At 44.7% G+C, this 19,280-nt stretch overlaps 14 non-coding genes and 1 pseudogene across 14 annotated transcripts; all 15 read left to right on the top strand.

Annotated features, from left to right (window-relative positions):
• The first annotated feature begins 21 nt into the window (after positions 1 to 21).
• LOC141227204 (U2 spliceosomal RNA) lies at positions 22 to 194 on the top strand (annotated as a pseudogene).
• Positions 195 to 1,309: 1,115 nt separating this feature from the next.
• On the top strand, positions 1,310 to 1,500 carry LOC141227680 (U2 spliceosomal RNA). The gene has a single exon (XR_012294665.1). It is a non-coding gene; the product is annotated as a U2 spliceosomal RNA (small nuclear RNA).
• A 1,115-nt stretch (positions 1,501 to 2,615) lies between these two features.
• LOC141227679 (U2 spliceosomal RNA) lies at positions 2,616 to 2,806 on the top strand. Its single transcript, XR_012294664.1, has one exon. It is a non-coding gene; the product is annotated as a U2 spliceosomal RNA (small nuclear RNA).
• A 1,115-nt stretch (positions 2,807 to 3,921) lies between these two features.
• On the top strand, positions 3,922 to 4,112 carry LOC141227677 (U2 spliceosomal RNA). Its single transcript, XR_012294662.1, has one exon. It is a non-coding gene; the product is annotated as a U2 spliceosomal RNA (small nuclear RNA).
• Positions 4,113 to 5,227: 1,115 nt separating this feature from the next.
• Positions 5,228 to 5,418, top strand: LOC141227676 (U2 spliceosomal RNA). Its single transcript, XR_012294661.1, has one exon. It is a non-coding gene; the product is annotated as a U2 spliceosomal RNA (small nuclear RNA).
• A 1,115-nt stretch (positions 5,419 to 6,533) lies between these two features.
• On the top strand, positions 6,534 to 6,724 carry LOC141227675 (U2 spliceosomal RNA). Its single transcript, XR_012294660.1, has one exon. It is a non-coding gene; the product is annotated as a U2 spliceosomal RNA (small nuclear RNA).
• Positions 6,725 to 7,839: 1,115 nt separating this feature from the next.
• LOC141227674 (U2 spliceosomal RNA) lies at positions 7,840 to 8,030 on the top strand. Its single transcript, XR_012294659.1, has one exon. It is a non-coding gene; the product is annotated as a U2 spliceosomal RNA (small nuclear RNA).
• Positions 8,031 to 9,145: 1,115 nt separating this feature from the next.
• On the top strand, positions 9,146 to 9,336 carry LOC141227673 (U2 spliceosomal RNA). Its single transcript, XR_012294658.1, has one exon. It is a non-coding gene; the product is annotated as a U2 spliceosomal RNA (small nuclear RNA).
• A 1,115-nt stretch (positions 9,337 to 10,451) lies between these two features.
• Positions 10,452 to 10,642, top strand: LOC141227672 (U2 spliceosomal RNA). Its single transcript, XR_012294657.1, has one exon. It is a non-coding gene; the product is annotated as a U2 spliceosomal RNA (small nuclear RNA).
• Positions 10,643 to 11,757: 1,115 nt separating this feature from the next.
• On the top strand, positions 11,758 to 11,948 carry LOC141226985 (U2 spliceosomal RNA). Its single transcript, XR_012294098.1, has one exon. It is a non-coding gene; the product is annotated as a U2 spliceosomal RNA (small nuclear RNA).
• Positions 11,949 to 13,063: 1,115 nt separating this feature from the next.
• Positions 13,064 to 13,254, top strand: LOC141227671 (U2 spliceosomal RNA). Its single transcript, XR_012294656.1, has one exon. It is a non-coding gene; the product is annotated as a U2 spliceosomal RNA (small nuclear RNA).
• A 1,115-nt stretch (positions 13,255 to 14,369) lies between these two features.
• On the top strand, positions 14,370 to 14,560 carry LOC141227670 (U2 spliceosomal RNA). The gene has a single exon (XR_012294655.1). It is a non-coding gene; the product is annotated as a U2 spliceosomal RNA (small nuclear RNA).
• A 1,115-nt stretch (positions 14,561 to 15,675) lies between these two features.
• On the top strand, positions 15,676 to 15,866 carry LOC141227669 (U2 spliceosomal RNA). Its single transcript, XR_012294654.1, has one exon. It is a non-coding gene; the product is annotated as a U2 spliceosomal RNA (small nuclear RNA).
• Positions 15,867 to 16,981: 1,115 nt separating this feature from the next.
• Positions 16,982 to 17,172, top strand: LOC141227668 (U2 spliceosomal RNA). The gene has a single exon (XR_012294653.1). It is a non-coding gene; the product is annotated as a U2 spliceosomal RNA (small nuclear RNA).
• Positions 17,173 to 18,287: 1,115 nt separating this feature from the next.
• Positions 18,288 to 18,478, top strand: LOC141227666 (U2 spliceosomal RNA). The gene has a single exon (XR_012294651.1). It is a non-coding gene; the product is annotated as a U2 spliceosomal RNA (small nuclear RNA).
• The last annotated feature ends 802 nt before the right edge of the window (positions 18,479 to 19,280 follow it).

The following is a 19,280-nucleotide window of genomic DNA, read 5'->3' as shown; positions in this document are numbered from 1 at the left end:
TGATGTATGTCTGATTTAAATAAAGCTTGTTTGAAAACGGATCTGTTCTTATCAGTTTAATATCTGATACGTCCCCTATCTGGGGACCATATATTAAATGGATTTTTAGAACAGGGAGATGGAAAAAGAGCTTGCTCTGTCCACTCCACGCATTGACCTGGTATTGCAGTATCTCCAGGACCGGTGCACCCCTTCTTTAATGCAGTTTCTAAAATCAGAAAGAATTGAATTCAATGTTTTTTGTTCATTTTGCTTGTTTGTCGGATTTTGGGATGGACTCTTTGGCTTTGCTTTTCTTCTCCTCATTGGATTTTTCATGTTCAAAGTTGCAGAAGCCAGATTACAAGCTCATTTTGGTTCAACTTCAGCAACTGTGCATTGCATTGCCATGTAATGTGATGCAATGCTATCTTTCTAGCTCTCCCTTTTTACTTCCTTTTGGATAAACAGACATATTAGGCAAGCATTTTGGAGCTTTCACCTAAATAACTACAGGTGGTGAGATAAGCTGCACAATATAATTGACCTTTCAGTATATTGTTGCACACACACCATCTATTTAGCAAATGCCCTTGTTATCAACAGCAGCCTTTTAAACTCACCTGAGCTAACAGGTATGTGCGCTGGTTACTCTGCTGCGCTTAAAATTTCTTTTTTGGTTTGCTACAATGCCTTTTCTGAAACGTTGTCTCCTTCTGCTGGAACACTGACTTCTTTCATTTAATGCCTGCAGACTATAAAAGAGAACCCAACCCAAAAAGTTTGGTTGATTAGTCTGTGGCATTCTGTTAAACTGTTGCTTATGGCGGTCTCTGTGAGCTTCTCAGCGACATTCAGCCAGCCAGGTATCCTGCCTGCAGTAGATGGAATGTGGCAATGGAACGCTGGCTGCGCGTGTCATAATAGGCTCTGAGCCTTTATATACCTGTGCACAGCAGCAGCCACCTTCAGTCTGCTGCTGGACAGCCAGCAGCAGCAGCAGCAGGAGAGGTATGTAATCAGGAGCCCTCCTGCTAAGGGTAGACAGCTGCTCGTTCCACCCCACCCCCCGCCTTAATTGGTTCTCCTCCCTTCCAACGGTGTTGAGGCGGGTGGGAACAGCAGGGGGTGAAGGTGCTGTGTTTAAAGAGGTGGAGTTATGCAGATCTAAAACGCGTGGATTGCAGCAGCAGCAAGCCGAAAAGTGCAGGCATGTAAGGGATCTAGAGGTTGACAACATGTCTTCTTAACGGGAGTCCAGGAGCTCATCTCCACAAATGGACTTTTCAGGATCCTTGGGTGGCTCCGTAGTTTGAAACCAATTCTGGTTATCGCTTCTCGGCCTTTTGGCTAAGATCAAGTGTAGTATCTGTTCTTATCAGTTTAATATCTGATACGTCCCCTATCTGGGGACCATATATTAAATGGATTTTTAGAACAGGGAGATGGAAAAAGAGCTTGCTCTGTCCACTCCACGCATTGACCTGGTATTGCAGTATCTCCAGGACCGGTGCACCCCTTCTTTAATGCAGTTTCTAAAATCAGAAAGAATTGAATTCAATGTTTTTTGTTCATTTTGCTTGTTTGTCGGATTTTGGGATGGACTCTTTGGCTTTGCTTTTCTTCTCCTCATTGGATTTTTCATGTTCAAAGTTGCAGAAGCCAGATTACAAGCTCATTTTGGTTCAACTTCAGCAACTGTGCATTGCATTGCCATGTAATGTGATGCAATGCTATCTTTCTAGCTCTCCCTTTTTACTTCCTTTTGGATAAACAGACATATTAGGCAAGCATTTTGGAGCTTTCACCTAAATAACTACAGGTGGTGAGATAAGCTGCACAATATAATTGACCTTTCAGTATATTGTTGCACACACACCATCTATTTAGCAAATGCCCTTGTTATCAACAGCAGCCTTTTAAACTCACCTGAGCTAACAGGTATGTGCGCTGGTTACTCTGCTGCGCTTAAAATTTCTTTTTTGGTTTGCTACAATGCCTTTTCTGAAACGTTGTCTCCTTCTGCTGGAACACTGACTTCTTTCATTTAATGCCTGCAGACTATAAAAGAGAACCCAACCCAAAAAGTTTGGTTGATTAGTCTGTGGCATTCTGTTAAACTGTTGCTTATGGCGGTCTCTGTGAGCTTCTCAGCGACATTCAGCCAGCCAGGTATCCTGCCTGCAGTAGATGGAATGTGGCAATGGAACGCTGGCTGCGCGTGTCATAATAGGCTCTGAGCCTTTATATACCTGTGCACAGCAGCAGCCACCTTCAGTCTGCTGCTGGACAGCCAGCAGCAGCAGCAGCAGGAGAGGTATGTAATCAGGAGCCCTCCTGCTAAGGGTAGACAGCTGCTCGTTCCACCCCACCCCCCGCCTTAATTGGTTCTCCTCCCTTCCAACGGTGTTGAGGCGGGTGGGAACAGCAGGGGGTGAAGGTGCTGTGTTTAAAGAGGTGGAGTTATGCAGATCTAAAACGCGTGGATTGCAGCAGCAGCAAGCCGAAAAGTGCAGGCATGTAAGGGATCTAGAGGTTGACAACATGTCTTCTTAACGGGAGTCCAGGAGCTCATCTCCACAAATGGACTTTTCAGGATCCTTGGGTGGCTCCGTAGTTTGAAACCAATTCTGGTTATCGCTTCTCGGCCTTTTGGCTAAGATCAAGTGTAGTATCTGTTCTTATCAGTTTAATATCTGATACGTCCCCTATCTGGGGACCATATATTAAATGGATTTTTAGAACAGGGAGATGGAAAAAGAGCTTGCTCTGTCCACTCCACGCATTGACCTGGTATTGCAGTATCTCCAGGACCGGTGCACCCCTTCTTTAATGCAGTTTCTAAAATCAGAAAGAATTGAATTCAATGTTTTTTGTTCATTTTGCTTGTTTGTCGGATTTTGGGATGGACTCTTTGGCTTTGCTTTTCTTCTCCTCATTGGATTTTTCATGTTCAAAGTTGCAGAAGCCATATTACAAGCTCATTTTGGTTCAACTTCAGCAACTGTGCATTGCATTGCCATGTAATGTGATGCAATGCTATCTTTCTAGCTCTCCCTTTTTACTTCCTTTTGGATAAACAGACATATTAGGCAAGCATTTTGGAGCTTTCACCTAAATAACTACAGGTGGTGAGATAAGCTGCACAATATAATTGACCTTTCAGTATATTGTTGCACACACACCATCTATTTAGCAAATGCCCTTGTTATCAACAGCAGCCTTTTAAACTCACCTGAGCTAACAGGTATGTGCGCTGGTTACTCTGCTGCGCTTAAAATTTCTTTTTTGGTTTGCTACAATGCCTTTTCTGAAACGTTGTCTCCTTCTGCTGGAACACTGACTTCTTTCATTTAATGCCTGCAGACTATAAAAGAGAACCCAACCCAAAAAGTTTGGTTGATTAGTCTGTGGCATTCTGTTAAACTGTTGCTTATGGCGGTCTCTGTGAGCTTCTCAGCGACATTCAGCCAGCCAGGTATCCTGCCTGCAGTAGATGGAATGTGGCAATGGAACGCTGGCTGCGCGTGTCATAATAGGCTCTGAGCCTTTATATACCTGTGCACAGCAGCAGCCACCTTCAGTCTGCTGCTGGACAGCCAGCAGCAGCAGCAGCAGGAGAGGTATGTAATCAGGAGCCCTCCTGCTAAGGGTAGACAGCTGCTCGTTCCACCCCACCCCCCGCCTTAATTGGTTCTCCTCCCTTCCAACGGTGTTGAGGCGGGTGGGAACAGCAGGGGGTGAAGGTGCTGTGTTTAAAGAGGTGGAGTTATGCAGATCTAAAACGCGTGGATTGCAGCAGCAGCAAGCCGAAAAGTGCAGGCATGTAAGGGATCTAGAGGTTGACAACATGTCTTCTTAACGGGAGTCCAGGAGCTCATCTCCACAAATGGACTTTTCAGGATCCTTGGGTGGCTCCGTAGTTTGAAACCAATTCTGGTTATCGCTTCTCGGCCTTTTGGCTAAGATCAAGTGTAGTATCTGTTCTTATCAGTTTAATATCTGATACGTCCCCTATCTGGGGACCATATATTAAATGGATTTTTAGAACAGGGAGATGGAAAAAGAGCTTGCTCTGTCCACTCCACGCATTGACCTGGTATTGCAGTATCTCCAGGACCGGTGCACCCCTTCTTTAATGCAGTTTCTAAAATCAGAAAGAATTGAATTCAATGTTTTTTGTTCATTTTGCTTGTTTGTCGGATTTTGGGATGGACTCTTTGGCTTTGCTTTTCTTCTCCTCATTGGATTTTTCATGTTCAAAGTTGCAGAAGCCAGATTACAAGCTCATTTTGGTTCAACTTCAGCAACTGTGCATTGCATTGCCATGTAATGTGATGCAATGCTATCTTTCTAGCTCTCCCTTTTTACTTCCTTTTGGATAAACAGACATATTAGGCAAGCATTTTGGAGCTTTCACCTAATTAACTACAGGTGGTGAGATAAGCTGCACAATATAATTGACCTTTCAGTATATTGTTGCACACACACCATCTATTTAGCAAATGCCCTTGTTATCAACAGCAGCCTTTTAAACTCACCTGAGCTAACAGGTATGTGCGCTGGTTACTCTGCTGCGCTTAAAATTTCTTTTTTGGTTTGCTACAATGCCTTTTCTGAAACGTTGTCTCCTTCTGCTGGAACACTGACTTCTTTCATTTAATGCCTGCAGACTATAAAAGAGAACCCAACCCAAAAAGTTTGGTTGATTAGTCTGTGGCATTCTGTTAAACTGTTGCTTATGGCGGTCTCTGTGAGCTTCTCAGCGACATTCAGCCAGCCAGGTATCCTGCCTGCAGTAGATGGAATGTGGCAATGGAACGCTGGCTGCGCGTGTCATAATAGGCTCTGAGCCTTTATATACCTGTGCACAGCAGCAGCCACCTTCAGTCTGCTGCTGGACAGCCAGCAGCAGCAGCAGCAGGAGAGGTATGTAATCAGGAGCCCTCCTGCTAAGGGTAGACAGCTGCTCGTTCCACCCCACCCCCCGCCTTAATTGGTTCTCCTCCCTTCCATCGGTGTTGAGGCGGGTGGGAACAGTAGGGGGTGAAGGTGCTGTGTTTAAAGAGGTGGAGTTATGCAGATCTAAAACGCGTGGATTGCAGCAGCAGCAAGCCGAAAAGTGCAGGCATGTAAGGGATCTAGAGGTTGACAACATGTCTTCTTAACGGGAGTCCAGGAGCTCATCTCCACAAATGGACTTTTCAGGATCCTTGGGTGGCTCCGTAGTTTGAAACCAATTCTGGTTATCGCTTCTCGGCCTTTTGGCTAAGATCAAGTGTAGTATCTGTTCTTATCAGTTTAATATCTGATACGTCCCCTATCTGGGGACCATATATTAAATGGATTTTTAGAACAGGGAGATGGAAAAAGAGCTTGCTCTGTCCACTCCACGCATTGACCTGGTATTGCAGTATCTCCAGGACCGGTGCACCCCTTCTTTAATGCAGTTTCTAAAATCAGAAAGAATTGAATTCAATGTTTTTTGTTCATTTTGCTTGTTTGTCGGATTTTGGGATGGACTCTTTGGCTTTGCTTTTCTTCTCCTCATTGGATTTTTCATGTTCAAAGTTGCAGAAGCCAGATTACAAGCTCATTTTGGTTCAACTTCAGCAACTGTGCATTGCATTGCCATGTAATGTGATGCAATGCTATCTTTCTAGCTCTCCCTTTTTACTTCCTTTTGGATAAACAGACATATTAGGCAAGCATTTTGGAGCTTTCACCTAAATAACTACAGGTGGTGAGATAAGCTGCACAATATAATTGACCTTTCAGTATATTGTTGCACACACACCATCTATTTAGCAAATGCCCTTGTTATCAACAGCAGCCTTTTAAACTCACCTGAGCTAACAGGTATGTGCGCTGGTTACTCTGCTGCGCTTAAAATTTCTTTTTTGGTTTGCTACAATGCCTTTTCTGAAACGTTGTCTCCTTCTGCTGGAACACTGACTTCTTTCATTTAATGCCTGCAGACTATAAAAGAGAACCCAACCCAAAAAGTTTGGTTGATTAGTCTGTGGCATTCTGTTAAACTGTTGCTTATGGCGGTCTCTGTGAGCTTCTCAGCGACATTCAGCCAGCCAGGTATCCTGCCTGCAGTAGATGGAATGTGGCAATGGAACGCTGGCTGCGCGTGTCATAATAGGCTCTGAGCCTTTATATACCTGTGCACAGCAGCAGCCACCTTCAGTCTGCTGCTGGACAGCCAGCAGCAGCAGCAGCAGGAGAGGTATGTAATCAGGAGCCCTCCTGCTAAGGGTAGACAGCTGCTCGTTCCACCCCACCCCCCGCCTTAATTGGTTCTCCTCCCTTCCAACGGTGTTGAGGCGGGTGGGAACAGCAGGGGGTGAAGGTGCTGTGTTTAAAGAGGTGGAGTTATGCAGATCTAAAACGCGTGGATTGCAGCAGCAGCAAGCCGAAAAGTGCAGGCATGTAAGGGATCTAGAGGTTGACAACATGTCTTCTTAACGGGAGTCCAGGAGCTCATCTCCACAAATGGACTTTTCAGGATCCTTGGGTGGCTCCGTAGTTTGAAACCAATTCTGGTTATCGCTTCTCGGCCTTTTGGCTAAGATCAAGTGTAGTATCTGTTCTTATCAGTTTAATATCTGATACGTCCCCTATCTGGGGACCATATATTAAATGGATTTTTAGAACAGGGAGATGGAAAAAGAGCTTGCTCTGTCCACTCCACGCATTGACCTGGTATTGCAGTATCTCCAGGACCGGTGCACCCCTTCTTTAATGCAGTTTCTAAAATCAGAAAGAATTGAATTCAATGTTTTTTGTTCATTTTGCTTGTTTGTCGGATTTTGGGATGGACTCTTTGGCTTTGCTTTTCTTCTCCTCATTGGATTTTTCATGTTCAAAGTTGCAGAAGCCAGATTACAAGCTCATTTTGGTTCAACTTCAGCAACTGTGCATTGCATTGCCATGTAATGTGATGCAATGCTATCTTTCTAGCTCTCCCTTTTTACTTCCTTTTGGATAAACAGACATATTAGGCAAACATTTTGGAGCTTTCACCTAAATAACTACAGGTGGTGAGATAAGCTGCACAATATAATTGACCTTTCAGTATATTGTTGCACACACACCATCTATTTAGCAAATGCCCTTGTTATCAACAGCAGCCTTTTAAACTCACCTGAGCTAACAGGTATGTGCGCTGGTTACTCTGCTGCGCTTAAAATTTCTTTTTTGGTTTGCTACAATGCCTTTTCTGAAACGTTGTCTCCTTCTGCTGGAACACTGACTTCTTTCATTTAATGCCTGCAGACTATAAAAGAGAACCCAACCCAAAAAGTTTGGTTGATTAGTCTGTGGCATTCTGTTAAACTGTTGCTTATGGCGGTCTCTGTGAGCTTCTCAGCGACATTCAGCCAGCCAGGTATCCTGCCTGCAGTAGATGGAATGTGGCAATGGAACGCTGGCTGCGCGTGTCATAATAGGCTCTGAGCCTTTATATACCTGTGCACAGCAGCAGCCACCTTCAGTCTGCTGCTGGACAGCCAGCAGCAGCAGCAGCAGGAGAGGTATGTAATCAGGAGCCCTCCTGCTAAGGGTAGACAGCTGCTCGTTCCACCCCACCCCCCGCCTTAATTGGTTCTCCTCCCTTCCAACGGTGTTGAGGCGGGTGGGAACAGCAGGGGGTGAAGGTGCTGTGTTTAAAGAGGTGGAGTTATGCAGATCTAAAATGCGTGGATTGCAGCAGCAGCAAGCCGAAAAGTGCAGGCATGTAAGGGATCTAGAGGTTGACAACATGTCTTCTTAACGGGAGTCCAGGAGCTCATCTCCACAAATGGACTTTTCAGGATCCTTGGGTGGCTCCGTAGTTTGAAACCAATTCTGGTTATCGCTTCTCGGCCTTTTGGCTAAGATCAAGTGTAGTATCTGTTCTTATCAGTTTAATATCTGATACGTCCCCTATCTGGGGACCATATATTAAATGGATTTTTAGAACAGGGAGATGGAAAAAGAGCTTGCTCTGTCCACTCCACGCATTGACCTGGTATTGCAGTATCTCCAGGACCGGTGCACCCCTTCTTTAATGCAGTTTCTAAAATCAGAAAGAATTGAATTCAATGTTTTTTGTTCATTTTGCTTGTTTGTCGGATTTTGGGATGGACTCTTTGGCTTTGCTTTTCTTCTCCTCATTGGATTTTTCATGTTCAAAGTTGCAGAAGCCAGATTACAAGCTCATTTTGGTTCAACTTCAGCAACTGTGCATTGCATTGCCATGTAATGTGATGCAATGCTATCTTTCTAGCTCTCCCTTTTTACTTCCTTTTGGATAAACAGACATATTAGGCAAGCATTTTGGAGCTTTCACCTAAATAACTACAGGTGGTGAGATAAGCTGCACAATATAATTGACCTTTCAGTATATTGTTGCACACACACCATCTATTTAGCAAATGCCCTTGTTATCAACAGCAGCCTTTTAAACTCACCTGAGCTAACAGGTATGTGCGCTGGTTACTCTGCTGCGCTTAAAATTTCTTTTTTGGTTTGCTACAATGCCTTTTCTGAAACGTTGTCTCCTTCTGCTGGAACACTGACTTCTTTCATTTAATGCCTGCAGACTATAAAAGAGAACCCAACCCAAAAAGTTTGGTTGATTAGTCTGTGGCATTCTGTTAAACTGTTGCTTATGGCGGTCTCTGTGAGCTTCTCAGCGACATTCAGCCAGCCAGGTATCCTGCCTGCAGTAGATGGAATGTGGCAATGGAACGCTGGCTGCGCGTGTCATAATAGGCTCTGAGCCTTTATATACCTGTGCACAGCAGCAGCCACCTTCAGTCTGCTGCTGGACAGCCAGCAGCAGCAGCAGCAGGAGAGGTATGTAATCAGGAGCCCTCCTGCTAAGGGTAGACAGCTGCTCGTTCCACCCCACCCCCCGCCTTAATTGGTTCTCCTCCCTTCCAACGGTGTTGAGGCGGGTGGGAACAGCAGGGGGTGAAGGTGCTGTGTTTAAAGAGGTGGAGTTATGCAGATCTAAAACGCGTGGATTGCAGCAGCAGCAAGCCGAAAAGTGCAGGCATGTAAGGGATCTAGAGGTTGACAACATGTCTTCTTAACGGGAGTCCAGGAGCTCATCTCCACAAATGGACTTTTCAGGATCCTTGGGTGGCTCCGTAGTTTGAAACCAATTCTGGTTATCGCTTCTCGGCCTTTTGGCTAAGATCAAGTGTAGTATCTGTTCTTATCAGTTTAATATCTGATACGTCCCCTATCTGGGGACCATATATTAAATGGATTTTTAGAACAGGGAGATGGAAAAAGAGCTTGCTCTGTCCACTCCACGCATTGACCTGGTATTGCAGTATCTCCAGGACCGGTGCACCCCTTCTTTAATGCAGTTTCTAAAATCAGAAAGAATTGAATTCAATGTTTTTTGTTCATTTTGCTTGTTTGTCGGATTTTGGGATGGACTCTTTGGCTTTGCTTTTCTTCTCCTCATTGGATTTTTCATGTTCAAAGTTGCAGAAGCCAGATTACAAGCTCATTTTGGTTCAACTTCAGCAACTGTGCATTGCATTGCCATGTAATGTGATGCAATGCTATCTTTCTAGCTCTCCCTTTTTACTTCCTTTTGGATAAACAGACATATTAGGCAAGCATTTTGGAGCTTTCACCTAAATAACTACAGGTGGTGAGATAAGCTGCACAATATAATTGACCTTTCAGTATATTGTTGCACACACACCATCTATTTAGCAAATGCCCTTGTTATCAACAGCAGCCTTTTAAACTCACCTGAGCTAACAGGTATGTGCGCTGGTTACTCTGCTGCGCTTAAAATTTCTTTTTTGGTTTGCTACAATGCCTTTTCTGAAACGTTGTCTCCTTCTGCTGGAACACTGACTTCTTTCATTTAATGCCTGCAGACTATAAAAGAGAACCCAACCCAAAAAGTTTGGTTGATTAGTCTGTGGCATTCTGTTAAACTGTTGCTTATGGCGGTCTCTGTGAGCTTCTCAGCGACATTCAGCCAGCCAGGTATCCTGCCTGCAGTAGATGGAATGTGGCAATGGAACGCTGGCTGCGCGTGTCATAATAGGCTCTGAGCCTTTATATACCTGTGCACAGCAGCAGCCACCTTCAGTCTGCTGCTGGACAGCCAGCAGCAGCAGCAGCAGGAGAGGTATGTAATCAGGAGCCCTCCTGCTAAGGGTAGACAGCTGCTCGTTCCACCCCACCCCCCGCCTTAATTGGTTCTCCTCCCTTCCAACGGTGTTGAGGCGGGTGGGAACAGCAGGGGGTGAAGGTGCTGTGTTTAAAGAGGTGGAGTTATGCAGATCTAAAACGCGTGGATTGCAGCAGCAGCAAGCCGAAAAGTGCAGGCATGTAAGGGATCTAGAGGTTGACAACATGTCTTCTTAACGGGAGTCCAGGAGCTCATCTCCACAAATGGACTTTTCAGGATCCTTGGGTGGCTCCGTAGTTTGAAACCAATTCTGGTTATCGCTTCTCGGCCTTTTGGCTAAGATCAAGTGTAGTATCTGTTCTTATCAGTTTAATATCTGATACGTCCCCTATCTGGGGACCATATATTAAATGGATTTTTAGAACAGGGAGATGGAAAAAGAGCTTGCTCTGTCCACTCCACGCATTGACCTGGTATTGCAGTATCTCCAGGACCGGTGCACCCCTTCTTTAATGCAGTTTCTAAAATCAGAAAGAATTGAATTCAATGTTTTTTGTTCATTTTGCTTGTTTGTCGGATTTTGGGATGGACTCTTTGGCTTTGCTTTTCTTCTCCTCATTGGATTTTTCATGTTCAAAGTTGCAGAAGCCAGATTACAAGCTCATTTTGGTTCAACTTCAGCAACTGTGCATTGCATTGCCATGTAATGTGATGCAATGCTATCTTTCTAGCTCTCCCTTTTTACTTCCTTTTGGATAAACAGACATATTAGGCAAGCATTTTGGAGCTTTCACCTAAATAACTACAGGTGGTGAGATAAGCTGCACAATATAATTGACCTTTCAGTATATTGTTGCACACACACCAACTATTTAGCAAATGCCCTTGTTATCAACAGCAGCCTTTTAAACTCACCTGAGCTAACAGGTATGTGCGCTGGTTACTCTGCTGCGCTTAAAATTTCTTTTTTGGTTTGCTACAATGCCTTTTCTGAAACGTTGTCTCCTTCTGCTGGAACACTGACTTCTTTCATTTAATGCCTGCAGACTATAAAAGAGAACCCAACCCAAAAAGTTTGGTTGATTAGTCTGTGGCATTCTGTTAAACTGTTGCTTATGGCGGTCTCTGTGAGCTTCTCAGCGACATTCAGCCAGCCAGGTATCCTGCCTGCAGTAGATGGAATGTGGCAATGGAACGCTGGCTGCGCGTGTCATAATAGGCTCTGAGCCTTTATATACCTGTGCACAGCAGCAGCCACCTTCAGTCTGCTGCTGGACAGCCAGCAGCAGCAGCAGCAGGAGAGGTATGTAATCAGGAGCCCTCCTGCTAAGGGTAGACAGCTGCTCGTTCCACCCCACCCCCCGCCTTAATTGGTTCTCCTCCCTTCCAACAGTGTTGAGGCGGGTGGGAACAGCAGGGGGTGAAGGTGCTGTGTTTAAAGAGGTGGAGTTATGCAGATCTAAAACGCGTGGATTGCAGCAGCAGCAAGCCGAAAAGTGCAGGCATGTAAGGGATCTAGAGGTTGACAACATGTCTTCTTAACGGGAGTCCAGGAGCTCATCTCCACAAATGGACTTTTCAGGATCCTTGGGTGGCTCCGTAGTTTGAAACCAATTCTGGTTATCGCTTCTCGGCCTTTTGGCTAAGATCAAGTGTAGTATCTGTTCTTATCAGTTTAATATCTGATACGTCCCCTATCTGGGGGCCATATATTAAATGGATTTTTAGAACAGGGAGATGGAAAAAGAGCTTGCTCTGTCCACTCCACGCATTGACCTGGTATTGCAGTATCTCCAGGACCGGTGCACCCCTTCTTTAATGCAGTTTCTAAAATCAGAAAGAATTGAATTCAATGTTTTTTGTTCATTTTGCTTGTTTGTCGGATTTTGGGATGGACTCTTTGGCTTTGCTTTTCTTCTCCTCATTGGATTTTTCATGTTCAAAGTTGCAGAAGCCAGATTACAAGCTCATTTTGGTTCAACTTCAGCAACTGTGCATTGCATTGCCATGTAATGTGATGCAATGCTATCTTTCTAGCTCTCCCTTTTTACTTCCTTTTGGATAAACAGACATATTAGGCAAGCATTTTGGAGCTTTCACCTAAATAACTACAGGTGGTGAGATAAGCTGCACAATATAATTGACCTTTCAGTATATTGTTGCACACACACCATCTATTTAGCAAATGCCCTTGTTATCAACAGCAGCCTTTTAAACTCACCTGAGCTAACAGGTATGTGCGCTGGTTACTCTGCTGCGCTTAAAATTTCTTTTTTGGTTTGCTACAATGCCTTTTCTGAAACGTTGTCTCCTTCTGCTGGAACACTGACTTCTTTCATTTAATGCCTGCAGACTATAAAAGAGAACCCAACCCAAAAAGTTTGGTTGATTAGTCTGTGGCATTCTGTTAAACTGTTGCTTATGGCGGTCTCTGTGAGCTTCTCAGCGACATTCAGCCAGCCAGGTATCCTGCCTGCAGTAGATGGAATGTGGCAATGGAACGCTGGCTGCGCGTGTCATAATAGGCTCTGAGCCTTTATATACCTGTGCACAGCAGCAGCCACCTTCAGTCTGCTGCTGGACAGCCAGCAGCAGCAGCAGCAGGAGAGGTATGTAATCAGGAGCCCTCCTGCTAAGGGTAGACAGCTGCTCGTTCCACCCCACCCCCCGCCTTAATTGGTTCTCCTCCCTTCCAACGGTGTTGAGGCGGGTGGGAACAGCAGGGGGTGAAGGTGCTGTGTTTAAAGAGGTGGAGTTATGCAGATCTAAAACGCGTGGATTGCAGCAGCAGCAAGCCGAAAAGTGCAGGCATGTAAGGGATCTAGAGGTTGACAACATGTCTTCTTAACGGGAGTCCAGGAGCTCATCTCCACAAATGGACTTTTCAGGATCCTTGGGTGGCTCCGTAGTTTGAAACCAATTCTGGTTATCGCTTCTCGGCCTTTTGGCTAAGATCAAGTGTAGTATCTGTTCTTATCAGTTTAATATCTGATACGTCCCCTATCTGGGGACCATATATTAAATGGATTTTTAGAACAGGGAGATGGAAAAAGAGCTTGCTCTGTCCACTCCACGCATTGACCTGGTATTGCAGTATCTCCAGGACCGGTGCACCCCTTCTTTAATGCAGTTTCTAAAATCAGAAAGAATTGAATTCAATGTTTTTTGTTCATTTTGCTTGTTTGTCGGATTTTGGGATGGACTCTTTGGCTTTGCTTTTCTTCTCCTCATTGGATTTTTCATGTTCAAAGTTGCAGAAGCCAGATTACAAGCTCATTTTGGTTCAACTTCAGCAACTGTGCATTGCATTGCCATGTAATGTGATGCAATGCTATCTTTCTAGCTCTCCCTTTTTACTTCCTTTTGGATAAACAGACATATTAGGCAAGCATTTTGGAGCTTTCACCTAAATAACTACAGGTGGTGAGATAAGCTGCACAATATAATTGACCTTTCAGTATATTGTTGCACACACACCATCTATTTAGCAAATGCCCTTGTTATCAACAGCAGCCTTTTAAACTCACCTGAGCTAACAGGTATGTGCGCTGGTTACTCTGCTGCGCTTAAAATTTCTTTTTTGGTTTGCTACAATGCCTTTTCTGAAACGTTGTCTCCTTCTGCTGGAACACTGACTTCTTTCATTTAATGCCTGCAGACTATAAAAGAGAACCCAACCCAAAAAGTTTGGTTGATTAGTCTGTGGCATTCTGTTAAACTGTTGCTTATGGCGGTCTCTGTGAGCTTCTCAGCGACATTCAGCCAGCCAGGTATCCTGCCTGCAGTAGATGGAATGTGGCAATGGAACGCTGGCTGCGCGTGTCATAATAGGCTCTGAGCCTTTATATACCTGTGCACAGCAGCAGCCACCTTCAGTCTGCTGCTGGACAGCCAGCAGCAGCAGCAGCAGGAGAGGTATGTAATCAGGAGCCCTCCTGCTAAGGGTAGACAGCTGCTCGTTCCACCCCACCCCCCGCCTTAATTGGTTCTCCTCCCTTCCAACGGTGTTGAGGCGGGTGGGAACAGCAGGGGGTGAAGGTGCTGTGTTTAAAGAGGTGGAGTTATGCAGATCTAAAACGCGTGGATTGCAGCAGCAGCAAGCCGAAAAGTGCAGGCATGTAAGGGATCTAGAGGTTGACAACATGTCTTCTTAACGGGAGTCCAGGAGCTCATCTCCACAAATGGACTTTTCAGGATCCTTGGGTGGCTCCATAGTTTGAAACCAATTCTGGTTATCGCTTCTCGGCCTTTTGGCTAAGATCAAGTGTAGTATCTGTTCTTATCAGTTTAATATCTGATACGTCCCCTATCTGGGGACCATATATTAAATGGATTTTTAGAACAGGGAGATGGAAAAAGAGCTTGCTCTGTCCACTCCACGCATTGACCTGGTATTGCAGTATCTCCAGGACCGGTGCACCCCTTCTTTAATGCAGTTTCTAAAATCAGAAAGAATTGAATTCAATGTTTTTTGTTCATTTTGCTTGTTTGTCGGATTTTGGGATGGACTCTTTGGCTTTGCTTTTCTTCTCCTCATTGGATTTTTCATGTTCAAAGTTGCAGAAGCCAGATTACAAGCTCATTTTGGTTCAACTTCAGCAACTGTGCATTGCATTGCCATGTAATGTGATGCAATGCTATCTTTCTAGCTCTCCCTTTTTACTTCCTTTTGGATAAACAGACATATTAGGCAAGCATTTTGGAGCTTTCACCTAATTAACTACAGGTGGTGAGATAAGCTGCACAATATAATTGACCTTTCAGTATATTGTTGCACACACACCATCTATTTAGCAAATGCCCTTGTTATCAACAGCAGCCTTTTAAACTCACCTGAGCTAACAGGTATGTGCGCTGGTTACTCTGCTGCGCTTAAAATTTCTTTTTTGGTTTGCTACAATGCCTTTTCTGAAACGTTGTCTCCTTCTGCTGGAACACTGACTTCTTTCATTTAATGCCTGCAGACTATAAAAGAGAACCCAACCCAAAAAGTTTGGTTGATTAGTCTGTGGCATTCTGTTAAACTGTTGCTTATGGCGGTCTCTGTGAGCTTCTCAGCGACATTCAGCCAGCCAGGTATCCTGCCTGCAGTAGATGGAATGTGGCAATGGAACGCTGGCTGCGCGTGTCATAATAGGCTCTGAGCCTTTATATACCTGTGCACAGCAGCAGCCACCTTCAGTCTGCTGCTGGACAGCCAGCAGCAGCAGCAGCAGGAGAGGTATGTAATCAGGAGCCCTCCTGCTAAGGGTAGACAGCTGCTCGTTCCACCCCACCCCCCGCCTTAATTGGTTCTCCTCCCTTCCAACGGTGTTGAGGCGGGTGGGAACAGCAGGGGGTGAAGGTGCTGTGTTTAAAGAGGTGGAGTTATGCAGATCTAAAACGCGTGGATTGCAGCAGCAGCAAGCCGAAAAGTGCAGGCATGTAAGGGATCTAGAGGTTGACAACATGTCTTCTTAACGGGAGTCCAGGAGCTCATCTCCACAAATGGACTTTTCAGGATCCTTGGGTGGCTCCGTAGTTTGAAACCAATTCTGGTTATCGCTTCTCGGCCTTTTGGCTAAGATCAAGTGTAGTATCTGTTCTTATCAGTTTAATATCTGATACGTCCCCTATCTGGGGACCATATATTAAATGGATTTTTAGAACAGGGAGATGGAAAAAGAGCTTGCTCTGTCCACTCCACGCATTGACCTGGTATTGCAGTATCTCCAGGACCGGTGCACCCCTTCTTTAATGCAGTTTCTAAAATCAGAAAGAATTGAATTCAATGTTTTTTGTTCATTTTGCTTGTTTGTCGGATTTTGGGATGGACTCTTTGGCTTTGCTTTTCTTCTCCTCATTGGATTTTTCATGTTCAAAGTTGCAGAAGCCAGATTACAAGCTCATTTTGGTTCAACTTCAGCAACTGTGCATTGCATTGCCATGTAATGTGATGCAATGCTATCTTTCTAGCTCTCCCTTTTTACTTCCTTTTGGATAAACAGACATATTAGGCAAGCATTTTGGAGCTTTCACCTAAATAACTACAGGTGGTGAGATAAGCTGCACAATATAATTGACCTTTCAGTATATTGTTGCACACACACCATCTATTTAGCAAATGCCCTTGTTATCAACAGCAGCCTTTTAAACTCACCTGAGCTAACAGGTATGTGCGCTGGTTACTCTGCTGCGCTTAAAATTTCTTTTTTGGTTTGCTACAATGCCTTTTCTGAAACGTTGTCTCCTTCTGCTGGAACACTGACTTCTTTCATTTAATGCCTGCAGACTATAAAAGAGAACCCAACCCAAAAAGTTTGGTTGATTAGTCTGTGGCATTCTGTTAAACTGTTGCTTATGGCGGTCTCTGTGAGCTTCTCAGCGACATTCAGCCAGCCAGGTATCCTGCCTGCAGTAGATGGAATGTGGCAATGGAACGCTGGCTGCGCGTGTCATAATAGGCTCTGAGCCTTTATATACCTGTGCACAGCAGCAGCCACCTTCAGTCTGCTGCTGGACAGCCAGCAGCAGCAGCAGCAGGAGAGGTATGTAATCAGGAGCCCTCCTGCTAAGGGTAGACAGCTGCTCGTTCCACCCCACCCCCCGCCTTAATTGGTTCTCCTCCCTTCCATCGGTGTTGAGGCGGGTGGGAACAGTAGGGGGTGAAGGTGCTGTGTTTAAAGAGGTGGAGTTATGCAGATCTAAAACGCGTGGATTGCAGCAGCAGCAAGCCGAAAAGTGCAGGCATGTAAGGGATCTAGAGGTTGACAACATGTCTTCTTAACGGGAGTCCAGGAGCTCATCTCCACAAATGGACTTTTCAGGATCCTTGGGTGGCTCCGTAGTTTGAAACCAATTCTGGTTATCGCTTCTCGGCCTTTTGGCTAAGATCAAGTGTAGTATCTGTTCTTATCAGTTTAATATCTGATACGTCCCCTATCTGGGGACCATATATTAAATGGATTTTTAGAACAGGGAGATGGAAAAAGAGCTTGCTCTGTCCACTCCACGCATTGACCTGGTATTGCAGTATCTCCAGGACCGGTGCACCCCTTCTTTAATGCAGTTTCTAAAATCAGAAAGAATTGAATTCAATGTTTTTTGTTCATTTTGCTTGTTTGTCGGATTTTGGGATGGACTCTTTGGCTTTGCTTTTCTTCTCCTCATTGGATTTTTCATGTTCAAAGTTGCAGAAGCCAGATTACAAGCTCATTTTGGTTCAACTTCAGCAACTGTGCATTGCATTGCCATGTAATGTGATGCAATGCTATCTTTCTAGCTCTCCCTTTTTACTTCCTTTTGGATAAACAGACATATTAGGCAAGCATTTTGGAGCTTTCACCTAAATAACTACAGGTGGTGAGATAAGCTGCACAATATAATTGACCTTTCAGTATATTGTTGCACACACACCATCTATTTAGCAAATGCCCTTGTTATCAACAGCAGCCTTTTAAACTCACCTGAGCTAACAGGTATGTGCGCTGGTTACTCTGCTGCGCTTAAAATTTCTTTTTTGGTTTGCTACAATGCCTTTTCTGAAACGTTGTCTCCTTCTGCTGGAACACTGACTTCTTTCATTTAATGCCTGCAGACTATAAAAGAGAACCCAACCCAAAAAGTTTGGTTGATTAGTCTGTGGCATTCTGTTAAACTGTTGCTTATGGCGGTCTCTGTGAGCTTCTCAGCGACATTCAGCCAGCCAGGTATCCTGCCTGCAGTAGATGGAATGTGGCAATGGAACGCTGGCTGCGCGTGTCATAATAGGCTCTGAGCCTTTATATACCTGTGCACAGCAGCAGCCACCTTCAGTCTGCTGCTGGACAGCCAGCAGCAGCAGCAGCAGGAGAGGTATGTAATCAGGAGCCCTCCTGCTAAGGGTAGACAGCTGCTCGTTCCACCCCACCCCCCGCCTTAATTGGTTCTCCTCCCTTCCAACGGTGTTGAGGCGGGTGGGAACAGCAGGGGGTGAAGGTGCTGTGTTTAAAGAGGTGGAGTTATGCAGATCTAAAACGCGTGGATTGCAGCAGCAGCAAGCCGAAAAGTGCAGGCATGTAAGGGATCTAGAGGTTGACAACATGTCTTCTTAACGGGAGTCCAGGATCTCATCTCCACAAATGGACTTTTCAGGATCCTTGGGTGGCTCCGTAGTTTGAAACCAATTCTGGTTATCGCTTCTCGGCCTTTTGGCTAAGATCAAGTGTAGTATCTGTTCTTATCAGTTTAATATCTGATACGTCCCCTATCTGGGGACCATATATTAAATGGATTTTTAGAACAGGGAGATGGAAAAAGAGCTTGCTCTGTCCACTCCACGCATTGACCTGGTATTGCAGTATCTCCAGGACCGGTGCACCCCTTCTTTAATGCAGTTTCTAAAATCAGAAAGAATTGAATTCAATGTTTTTTGTTCATTTTGCTTGTTTGTCGGATTTTGGGATGGACTCTTTGGCTTTGCTTTTCTTCTCCTCATTGGATTTTTCATGTTCAAAGTTGCAGAAGCCAGATTACAAGCTCATTTTGGTTCAACTTCAGCAACTGTGCATTGCATTGCCATGTAATGTGATGCAATGCTATCTTTCTAGCTCTCCCTTTTTACTTCCTTTTGGATAAACAGACATATTAGGCAAGCATTTTGGAGCTTTCACCTAAATAACTACAGGTGGTGAGATAAGCTGCACAATATAATTGACCTTTCAGTATATTGTTGCACACACACCATCTATTTAGCAAATGCCCTTGTTATCAACAGCAGCCTTTTAAACTCACCTGAGCTAACAGGTATGTGCGCTGGTTACTCTGCTGCGCTTAAAATTTCTTTTTTGGTTTGCTACAATGCCTTTTCTGAAACGTTGTCTCCTTCTGCTGGAACACTGACTTCTTTCATTTAATGCCTGCAGACTATAAAAGAGAACCCAACCCAAAAAGTTTGGTTGATTAGTCTGTGGCATTCTGTTAAACTGTTGCTTATGGCGGTCTCTGTGAGCTTCTCAGCGACATTCAGCCAGCCAGGTATCCTGCCTGCAGTAGATGGAATGTGGCAATGGAACGCTGGCTGCGCGTGTCATAATAGGCTCTGAGCCTTTATATACCTGTGCACAGCAGCAGCCACCTTCAGTCTGCTGCTGGACAGCCAGCAGCAGCAGCAGGAGAGGTATGTAAT

The sequence above is a fragment of the Phyllobates terribilis genome, unplaced genomic scaffold (genome assembly GCF_046119375.1).
Source record: "Phyllobates terribilis strain yellow unplaced genomic scaffold, ASM4611937v1 Scaffold_416__1_contigs__length_1633014, whole genome shotgun sequence".
Lineage (NCBI taxonomy): Eukaryota > Metazoa > Chordata > Amphibia > Anura > Dendrobatidae > Phyllobates > Phyllobates terribilis.
This window is presented reverse-complemented; position numbering and strand designations above follow the sequence as displayed.